This window comes from Pantherophis guttatus, chromosome 12 (assembly GCF_059756535.1).
Source record: "Pantherophis guttatus breed Tessera chromosome 12, ASM5975653v1, whole genome shotgun sequence".
NCBI lineage: Eukaryota > Metazoa > Chordata > Lepidosauria > Squamata > Colubridae > Pantherophis > Pantherophis guttatus.
Window position 1 is genome coordinate 1,788,364 of NC_142074.1, and position 10,449 is coordinate 1,798,812.

The 10,449-nt window shown below is 46.6% G+C and overlaps 1 long non-coding RNA gene across 1 annotated transcript; it reads right to left on the reverse strand.

The window, feature by feature from the left end:
* Positions 1–1,503: 1,503 nt before the first annotated feature.
* LOC117676021 (uncharacterized) lies at positions 1,504–5,863 on the reverse strand. Its single transcript, XR_004594333.3, has 3 exons — positions 5,473–5,863; positions 3,656–3,775; positions 1,504–2,675 (listed from the first exon to the last, which is right to left on the reverse strand). It is a non-coding gene; the product is annotated as an uncharacterized LOC117676021 (long non-coding RNA).
* Positions 5,864–10,449: the final 4,586 nt, after the last annotated feature.

Consider the following 10,449-nt stretch of genomic DNA (forward strand, 5'->3'; position numbering starts at 1 on the left):
GAAGATTCGCCTTACAGTATTCATCGAATGGAAACCGTGCACCATGGAAGTTGATTCCGGCTCTGCTACATCCTTGGTGTCATGGAGTACAATTAAATGACTAGTTCTGAAACTGGCTAAATGACAACTAGACCCCTGCCATCTCCTGCTAAAAGATTGCCAAGGAGCCAACATTCCGATTGTGATGGGGGGTTGTTTACTGTGGGGACACAGGGTGGTGATTCCAAAATCTTTACGGGATTCTGTGTTAAAATCATTGCATTCCAGACATCCAGGAATAGTCCGAATGAAGGCTCTAGCTAGAACCTATCTCTAGTGGCCTACTCTTGATAAATGTATCACGGACTGGGTGGCCACTTGCCGCCCTTATCAAGAGTCTCGGCCAATGCCCCCTAAGGGTAAACCCAGGAAATGGGAAGGCCCCGCTGGCCCGTGGTCCCACCTTCATATAGACTTTGCGGGGCCATTTCATGGTCAAATTTTGTTAGTGGTGGTTGACACATACTCTAAATGGATTGAACTGATACTTATGCACTCAACATCCTCAGAGGCTGTCATAAAGGCCCTTCATACACTATTCTCAACCCACGGGTTGCCCGACCTATTGGTGTCAGATAATGGGCCCCAATTAACTTCTACCACATTTGATTTTTTTCCTTGCCCAATTAGGTATCAGGCATGCCCTTATCTCTCCTTACCACCCGGCCAGTAATGGCCTTGTAGAAAGGGCTGTGAGATCCGCAAAGGAGGCATTAGGCCGCATGGGACAAGGGAAATAGCATGACCGTATAGCGGAGTATATGTTAGTGCAACACACCACCCCTTGTCAGGTTACCAATCGGAGTCCAGCAGAATTACTGATGGGTCGCCAGCTGCGTACAATTTTGGATAGATTACACCCCCGTTACGCCCCTGCCAAGCCTTTGGATTCAAGTAGGACATCTAAACCTTTTGGTGTGGGTGATAAAGTGTATGCCAGGAATTATGGGGGTCAGCCGTTATGGTTACCAGGTAAGGTGGTGGATATTACAGATCCATGCTCATATAAGGTTGATATGGGACAAGGCAAGGTTTGGAGATGTCACCAAGACCAGCTACGGGTCAGATGGGGTACTGAACACGATATAACAGAAAGAGAGAACCAGGCAGGAGAAAGTTTCAGCCAGGGGTTAAGGGGCATACCAGAAGCTGAGAAGCTACCAGACACTGAGCAGCAGATTCTGAGCCGGCAGATTACTTTGGATAATACAAACCCCGAGGGAGAAATTGAAACACAGGTCGAAAGCAGTAACGTACCTGTAGTTATTAGAACTGCTGGGGAAAGTAATTCCTTGCAAGAGTCTTGGGACTGTTGGGCAGAGCGAAGGGAAAGGAGGAGCTGGGATTTTGAAATGGGTTAGTCAGTAAGCAGAGAGCCCCACTTTTCTCTGGGGGAAACAGGGAGGAAAAGACTCCCCTGCTGGCGGGCTTTTCCCCAGCCCAGGTCGCCCATCCAGGTAGTTTAGTTTAGTTTAGTTTATTTGATTTGTATACCGCCCTACTCCCGAAGGACTCAGGGTGGTGAACAGCCAAACAATAAAATACATAGATACAAAAAATTTAAAAACCAGATAAAATCAAATTAAATCATTTTGGCCCAGACAGATTAAAACACCCCAATAATTTAAAAACAGATTAAAATTTACATATTTAAAAAATGGGTAGGACCCTGAGCATCCCTGCTTAGCACCGGAGACATTCCAGGCGTGCTGCCAGCCGAGCCATGGAAGCCGCTCCTGGAGAATCACAGATCTTTGGCCTCTTAAACTCTGCAATCGCTTCCTCTTGCTGCACCCCCTCCCCATGCACAGCCTTCCTTTCCCCGGACACAAAATGTTCCGTCAGCAGCTCCGCCTCTCTGCTCTCCCCACCCCCTTCGCCTTACCCAAACGTACACTCCCCTTGCCTGTCCCACTCCCCTACACCCAGGGGTAGCCGGAACAAGGCACCCCCCAACAACACCCCCCTTCCCCCAACATTGAAGCCATTGTCCCACACTGCCCCAAACCCTTGCCCCTCTTTGGAGTGGAGCCAGAGCACGCAGCCCTCCCCTGCAGTCGCCCCTTCAACCTCTCACCCACAGAGGACATGCCATGCTCCGCTCCGCCTCCAATCAGTTGCTCCCTCCTCCCCCCATTTTCTCACCTTCCAACAATTCCCGCTTGTTAAAAAGAGCAAGCTTTCTTTTCATATGATTAAACAAGGAACACCTCAGTAAACAGGGCACAAATCTACAAATAAGGGGCATGGGGATGAGTAAGAGAAGTATTCGAATCCCCCTTTCTTCTCTTCTCTGGATCCTCATCATATTCTGGAGAAGACCATATTCTGTCTTGATTCAAACTTGAGTCATGAAGACTCGCAAGATAAAGTCTGCAGATTTTGATCTAAGCATGGCATGACCCAGTCAGAGAGCGAGAAAGATTGAAGAACTGGTGGGCAGGCAAATCAGCTTCTCCGTACTTCAAGAACTTCCTGTTCAGTGTGGGTTTTCATACATCCAGCAATGTGGTCTCCTATCTTGAGCAGGCAACTCCGGGTTTCCTCCAGCTGCTCTTCCTCTGTAATGGCTTCTTCTGGCTTATCCAGATGCTTCAGGGTTCTTAACTGGCTTCATCAGCTCTTTGCTCTTTGCACTTGGGAGACAGAGAAAGCAAAGCTCCGCATTAGTCGCACATCAGAAGGAAGGCGGAGGAAAGGGAGACCCCGACTGAGGCAACCTTTTGAGGCTAGGGGCCCATTTGAATTTGGGGGAGGGGATCTGCTGTGGGCACCCTCTCAAAATGGCAGCCACGGGAGTCTTTCCTGTTCTCAAGACAAGTCACCATGGGGAAGCTCTAAAATCTTGAAAACCCTGCAAGAGATTCCCCATCTTTCTTTAGGTGAATTCATTAAGGTGGAGGAATGATGTTTTTGTTTCGATCCAAAGTAACCGATTATTTTATTATATAGGTAGCCCTTGACTTACAACAGTTCATTTAGCAACCGTTCGAAGCTACAACAGCACTGAACAAAGTGACTTATGATCTTTTTTTCCCCCTTATGACCTTTGCAGTGTCCCTATGGTCACGTGATTTACATTCGGATGCTTGGCAACCGATTCCTATTTATGACGGTGGCAGTGTCCTGTGGTCATGTGATCCCCTTTTGCAACCTTCTGTCAAAGGAGAAGTCAGATTCACTTAACAACTGTGTTACTAATTTAACAACTGCAGTGATTCACTTAACAACTGTAGCAAGAAAGGTCATAAAATGGGGGCAAAACTCACAGAGCTAATTTTCCACTTAACAAACATAAATTCTGGGCTCAATTATGGTCTACCTGTATATTTGTTTCTGGCCTGAAGAAAATCTGAAGTCCGTTTTTGTATCCTTCCTCCCCCCATCTTCTTGTCCTTTTTCAACTTTCCCCCCTTTGATGCCCCCATTCCCAATATTTAAATCTTTTGGGGTTGGTTACATTTGTATTTTATCTTTCATTGAAACTTAATAAAGAAGAGGTAAGTTGATTTTGTAACTAAATAGCCGCTGCCCTCCTGAGTCAAAGGGAAATTTTCTAGAGTCAACGACCAGCCCTCTTTGACTTTTCCCCATTCTGTTCCTAGAGAAGACTCACAATGGTGAATGTTGCCTGGTCTAAGTCATCCTCTTTCTCTTCTTCAATGCCGTAATGTGGACAGGACCTGACCCAGCAGTTTCTTCCCTTTTTTCCGGATTTGGCTTCGGTGCTGTTGGACTATGAAAAGACAAGAGGAGATAGCATCCCTCATGAAACAGCACAGGATGGAAAGTCACAGCTGTGCCAATAAGGAAATGCGAGAAAAACAAAACAAAACCAAGGATGGTGAGAAACTTGCATTCTGCTGCCCGGAATTTCCAGCTGATTTCTTTGCCCCTTCAAACAGGGCTCTCCATGTTTAGGATAATAAAGTAAAAGTAAAGATTTACTCTGTCCAGTCATGGCTGACTCTAGAGGATGGTGCCCATCCCCCTTTTTGGCTGAGGGAGCCAGCATTGTCCGAAAACAATTTCCGTGGTCAAGTGGCCAGCATGGCTATACCCCCAGGGCCCATGGAATGTTGTTACCTTCCCACCAAAGTGGTGCTTATTCATCTACTCACATTTGCATGCCTCCGAACTGCCAGGTGGGCAGAGGAGCTGAGGCAAGTAACGGGAGCACTCACAACTCAGCCAGCTACTCCATTAGTTAATTGTTCTCCCTGCCAGGAAACTCCTCCTTCTATCCAGGTTAGATCTCCCTCTGAGGAGCTTCCACCCATTGCTTCTTGTCCTGCCCTCAGATGCTATGGAGGATAAGTCAACACCCTCTTTCCCTTGACAGCCTTTCCAATATTGCAAGATACTATCGTGTCCCCCCCTGAGCTTTCTCTCCATTAGGCTAAACATACCCAGACCCAGTTAGTGGCTCATGACATGATTTAGCCTCCAGATCCATTATCTTCTTTGTTGTTCTTCTACAGCTTTCCAAAGTAGAAAAAAGAAACCAATATTTCCCCCACCTTGTTGAGCAGCTTGAGCTGTGAAAGAGCATCTTGGTGGATAATAAGTCTTTTTATGTACCCCAAGAAAAGGGCCTGAACCCCCCCCTCCCGATGACCCCCTTTGTGCCTGGCCTAAATCCCCTGAGGGCTCCTATTTTCGGGAGGCGAAGAGGTTCCACAGCAGAGGAAACAGTCTCTCCTCTCTCTCTCCCCAAAGGCAGCAAAGGGTTCTCCACATGAGCACACACGGGAAGGCATGGAGCTCTGAGGCAGCGACCCCATCTAGGAGCAAAGGAGAGAAACACCTGGGCCCAGAGAAGCCTCCACACACACATCCCACCCCTCTGTCCTGCTCGGGCTCAGCCGAAGCCAGTCGGACTCCGGAAAAGGCTTCACTAGGCAGCCAAAAGGCTTCCCTGAGGAACCCCAAGTTCTAAGAAATGGAGGCCACTGCGGGGCCTGTGCCAGCTTTAGCTGTCCCTCTTACTGCCTGTAGGGGGCAGTCTGTGGTCTGGCCTTTAAGTCACACCTGGCCTCCGCAGGCAGTGAGATGGACTGGCCATTGAAACTAGGCATTTATGGATGAAACATGTAACAGTGATACCCATTGTCATCGGGGCACTTGGTACCATGTCCAAGAATTTTATAAGCTACATCAACAAATTGCAGCTTCCTGCAATAACACCAGCGGAACTGCAAAAAACTGCACTACTCAGAACATCGTACCATCTTAAGAAGGTATTTGGTTGATACCTAGCACGCTGGCAGCAACCCGTATCAACCATTAGCACCAGTCCATGGTAATTGTGATGCATTTTTGAATGTTCAGTTGACTGAGTTTCATGTTTAATGAATAAAGTATATAATAATATAATATCTTTAAAATGGAAAATAAAGAAAAACTGAGAACCACATTAGTCCAAACACTTACCAACCCTCACATTATAGATCAAGGAAGAACATCTGACATCCTTCTTCTGTCATCCGTGATGGTGATGTTGGGATTGAGAGGTTGCCGCAGGGATGGGGGCCACCTCGACAGCATCTGACCGGCTGTTGTAGCCAGAGAGAGACGGCTGCTCCAGTGACATCCTCAAGGCCCTTTCTCTGGGGATTGAAAAAGGAAAAGAGGATTAAATTTGACTGGTGCATTATTCTCTTAACAGTCATAATAAGGCTTATTCTTACTGGGGGCTCCATTAATTGGAGGTTTTCAAGGAAAAATTGGGCAACCATTAATCCAGGATGATAAAACAGACTCCTTGGGCAGCAGGTTGGACTGAGGCCTTTAACTATCCTGACTATATTCACCTCCTACGTGTATATTTGGGGTGTGCCCTGGTCTTCCTCCCCTCCTCTGCCCCCCAACCTCCCTCCCCCCCTTTGGGGATCCCTCCCTGAGTCCCGGCTGGAGAGCAGAGAAAATATTCCCTTCAGCTTTTTTCTCCCCTCAAAATGGAGGGAGGAAGAATCACCTCAGAAAAAGGAGGCCACAAAATGGAGGACGCTGGGGGGGGGGGCTTTGCCCTCTTTAGCTGTCCTTCTCGCTGCCTGTGGGGAACAACTGGGACTGAAAGGCCAGACTGTAGACTGCCCCCTACAGGCAGTGTGAGGGACAGCTAAAGCATGGAAAGAGGATGGAGGACCTTAGTGCTGGACAGGGGTTTCTGGGAGTTGAAGTCCAGACATATTTGCTGAGGTTCAGCCACCTGCCCTGGGAGGCCCTGCACTGGACACTCGGACAGATGACCTTTACTGAAGGGCCACCAAGGGAGGGGGAGGTCCAACCCCCCCGTCCCCTTTTCCCTGATTTCACGGGGGCAGGAGTGGGATATGGAACACTGGAGGGTAACCAGGGAATCCAGGATTTTCCCCTCTTTTTTAACATGTATAAAATTATTTCTTTTTCTTATCCATCAGAAGAGGATATAAATCCACCACATTCTTTTAATTCCATTCCTGGAGACCAGAGGCAGAGCAAGGGGAGCTCTCTGGGGCAGAGAGTCAGCTGAGGAGGGACAAACTGCCTGCTTTGCCCAGAGGCTCCAGCCGGGCCTCCATTCCCCCCTCAGACCCTCCATCCTGGCTTCTCTCCTCAGGGGGGACCTGATGGCTGATCAGCCCATGAAACACTCTGGGGACCCCAAAGTCTCTTAATTCTGGGAGGAAAAGGTTGGACCATCGATTAGAACTGATTATAATTATAATTATAATCTCATTCTGCGCATGTGCCAAGATGGCAGCTCTCGCCTAATCTCCGTCTGATGATGGGGCGGCTTTGGGTCGTTTGGAGGTCCACCGGGGCTGATTTAACTCCCTTCAGCCCCAGCACCAACTAGGGGAGCCTTTTCCCAGCTCAACGAGGTTTCTCTCACCCTCTGGATCATCGGAGCTGGGCAGATATTGGCACGTGAAGGCACCATGGGAGGCTAACTCTAGCAGTTCCGTTAATGGCAGTTACATCAGTTCCTCCATTCTTAAAGCAACGGCGGTTGGAATGACAATGGTGGCAGGCAGCAGCGACGAACGGCGCCATGGCAGTCCCTGTTGAGCCCTAGACATCCTAGGGGCTCCAAATTGGTTTGGGGACTTGCAGGAAATCTGAAGCTGCCCTCACCGATGAGAGCTGCTGGGGCGGTAATGACTACCTCTTTAAGAGGCCTGAGCTAAGGCCAGTGACAGCTTGCAACGTCATCAGAGGGAATCTAAAATCTAAGGCACCTGATGGATCCTGATAGGTTCCGGATGGAGCTTGGGCCGTTTCCTGAGACCTTGGCTCATGACTCGGCTGAAGACCTAGTGGCGTCCTGGGATAGGATGGCCGCTGGTGCTTTAGACCGGGTCGTGCCTTTGCGGCCTCTGACCCAGCGTCGAACCTACCCAGCTCCTTGGTTTTCTGATGAGCTGAGGGGGATGAAACGCTGGAAAAGATGCCTAGAGAGCAGTTAGAGGACCAGCTGTTCCGAATCCGACCAAACACTAGTGAGATCTTATATTAAGACCCACTTAGTGGCGATAAAAGCGGCAAAATGTAACTATTTTTCCGCTCTTATTGCATTGGCAGATAATCGCCCAGCCGCCTTGTTTAGGGTTACCCACTCTCTACTTCAGCTGAGACCACAAGAAAGAAAGACCACAACCACTACAGAAATTGACCCCAGGAGTGTAGTTATGGCTTTTCACAAACAAGCTTTTCTCCAGCCTCTCCTCTGCACATGGAGCCCAGAAGAAGCTCAAGAGGAGAAGTTGCTTATCACTGTAATTATGACCATCTGGGCCTTGGAGATCTCCATGCCTGTGATAGAGAGAGCAGATTGAAGCCATATGCAAAGGATCTTGTATCAGAAAAGGATAAATTCTTGAGATCAAGCTCTGTGGGAAAAAGTTTTGAGACAGGCAGGATCTGTGTTCTTGATTGTACCTCTCTCTCCTTTCCAGGTGAAGCTGAGTGTTTCTCTGTTTATATCAGGAAAGTCCCTGGCATTTCTATCCTGTGTGGGTGCTTTGAATTCTTCTAACTGTTCCTGTTGTTTGTGTTAGAAAGGGGGAGAGGATTAATAAAACCCTATGAATTATGGACCTCCTGCTTCTGCTTCTGATGCTGCTTTTGTTTCATCCTGTCTCTGGGAAGCTTAGAATGAAATGCCTGTTGACTTTGGAGCACCAGGACGGAAACAGTCCATGGAGCTACTTCAGGCCAGGAGACCATCTCATTGGTATATTCACAACTGAAACACAAATATCACCTATAATGTTGTCTTTCGACAAGGATCCTTCTATATCTTCTCATCCATAAGTCACGTATTTCTATATTATAGGACTTGTCTAATTTTCTGAATGATTTTGATTTCCATAACTTGCCTCTTTTTTCTTATTTTGTAGAACAGACTCAAATTGAAAGATGGGGTTAAAAAAACCTGAAGGCAATCCAGATTATTTTCCTCTCCCCATTCACTCCTGAATTCATCGTTGAATTCACTGTGTTTAAAGGAGTGATTGTAACAGTCGTAGTTGCCCAGCCCATTCCCATATTAATAACTGATGATTGGTTTTGGATCAATATTGGCTTAAGACTCAGTAGGCTTGTCGAGACAGGAATAAATTCTTTTTTAAGTTTTTGTTACTGTTAATGACAATAACATGAACATTTGTTTACAGCGAGGCTTCTGATGAATTTTTATACACCCTACAAGTAATTTTCACCATTCAATTGTTCAACAAGAATCCCCAGCTCCTGCACAATCTCACACTTGGCTACAACATCCATGACAACTATTGGAGCCCTTTACGCACTTCAGATGCCGTGCTGGACATTGTCTCCATTGGAGAAGCCAATGTCCCCAATTATGGCTGTGGAAGGCAGGGCAACCTTCTGGTTCTCCTTGACGTAGCTAGAAGGGACATCTCCATCCAGATATCAACATTAGCAGACACCTACAAAGTCTCACAGGTTTGTGTGTGTGTCTTTCTCTGGAAAAGTGAGTGGTGGTGGGTGAGCAACAGAGCAATCTTCTCTTCTCCATGGAATTCGTTGCTTTTCTCCATGTTAGCGAACATGTCAATCATGTTTTTTCTCTTATGTTCTTGTTCAAATTCCGCATAAAAGGCCAGAAAAGCAATAAGGCCCCCGCAGAGAACTTTCTCCTGGCTATTCAGCTATTAAAAAAATATCCCTAGTTGTGAGCGAAATATTGGCATTTTGACATAGAAATAATACCTGCCATATCCAGTTGTACTCAAGTTGGCAATAGTAGGTCTGATCCATCAGAGCTTTTCTTATCTCTTTAAAATAGAATTTGCAAAGGGATCCTATTAAGAATTAGGAGCCATTCTGAAACATAAACATTGATTCCCAATTGATCAGCATTCTCTGTGCTTGGAAAGCAGAACAGCTTCCATGGCTGCCTCTTCCTAGAAAACTGGAAGCCCCCCCCCCCCATTCACCCCCTTCTGGGACCTGGATGAATATTATGCAGCATTGAAGGTTGGTGACATAGTCAGTGATGTAGCTGCCTTTAGACAGGATCCCTTCAACAACCTCCTGGGGAGAGTTTCAAGGTCCCCTTTCTCTGGGCATCTGGTCCAGCCCTTCACAGACATGACAGGCTTATTTATTATTTATTTATTTTATTTATTGAATTCGTATACCGCCCTACTCCCAAAGGACTCAGGGCGGTGAACAGCCATAAAATAAAACATATAGATAGAAAATTTAAAATAAACTAAAACGAATTAAATAATTTGGCTGAACAAATTTAAAACCCCAATAATTTAAAACCAAATTTAAAATTTAAAGGCTTGGAAGAAGAGCAGAGAAAATGCTTCAGGTAGAAATTGTAGAGTGGAAAATTAAAGGCCTGAAAATTGTTATTTTATTTCTCTGGTTGAGGAAAGAAAAAAATTACAGTGGAATTCCTTTACAGCTTTTTTTAATTTACTTTATTTATTTAGGTGTGAAGTACACACCAAAATAAAAAGATTCCCAGTCAGAAATCCCGAACACTTTCTGCAAAGGAAGTTTTATCAGTAAATCAAGAAAGAACTATATAGGGTATATAATAAAGGAGGGAGAAGAGATGGGGAATCCAGGGACATCCATGGAAGGGGAAAACAGTTCTGCCAGACAGAGAGCAGTTGATCCCTAAGATCCCCTCTCAGGAATGGGGGATCTCAGCATGTAGAGCATCTGGGATCTTTCTGGACCTGGTGGCCTCCAGTCTTAGTTCCAGGTGGATTTGGAGGGAAGTGGCTGTCAGGTGGATGGTTGCAGCCATAGCTCTGAATCGGGGTCTCTGCAAAGCAGGAGAGATTTGGGGGGTCTGTAGGGTCATTATTTTTCTCTCTCTAAACTCTCCAACTACAGCCAGAGACGCCCGTCTCAGCCTCAAGGACCCAATGTGGCAATCGG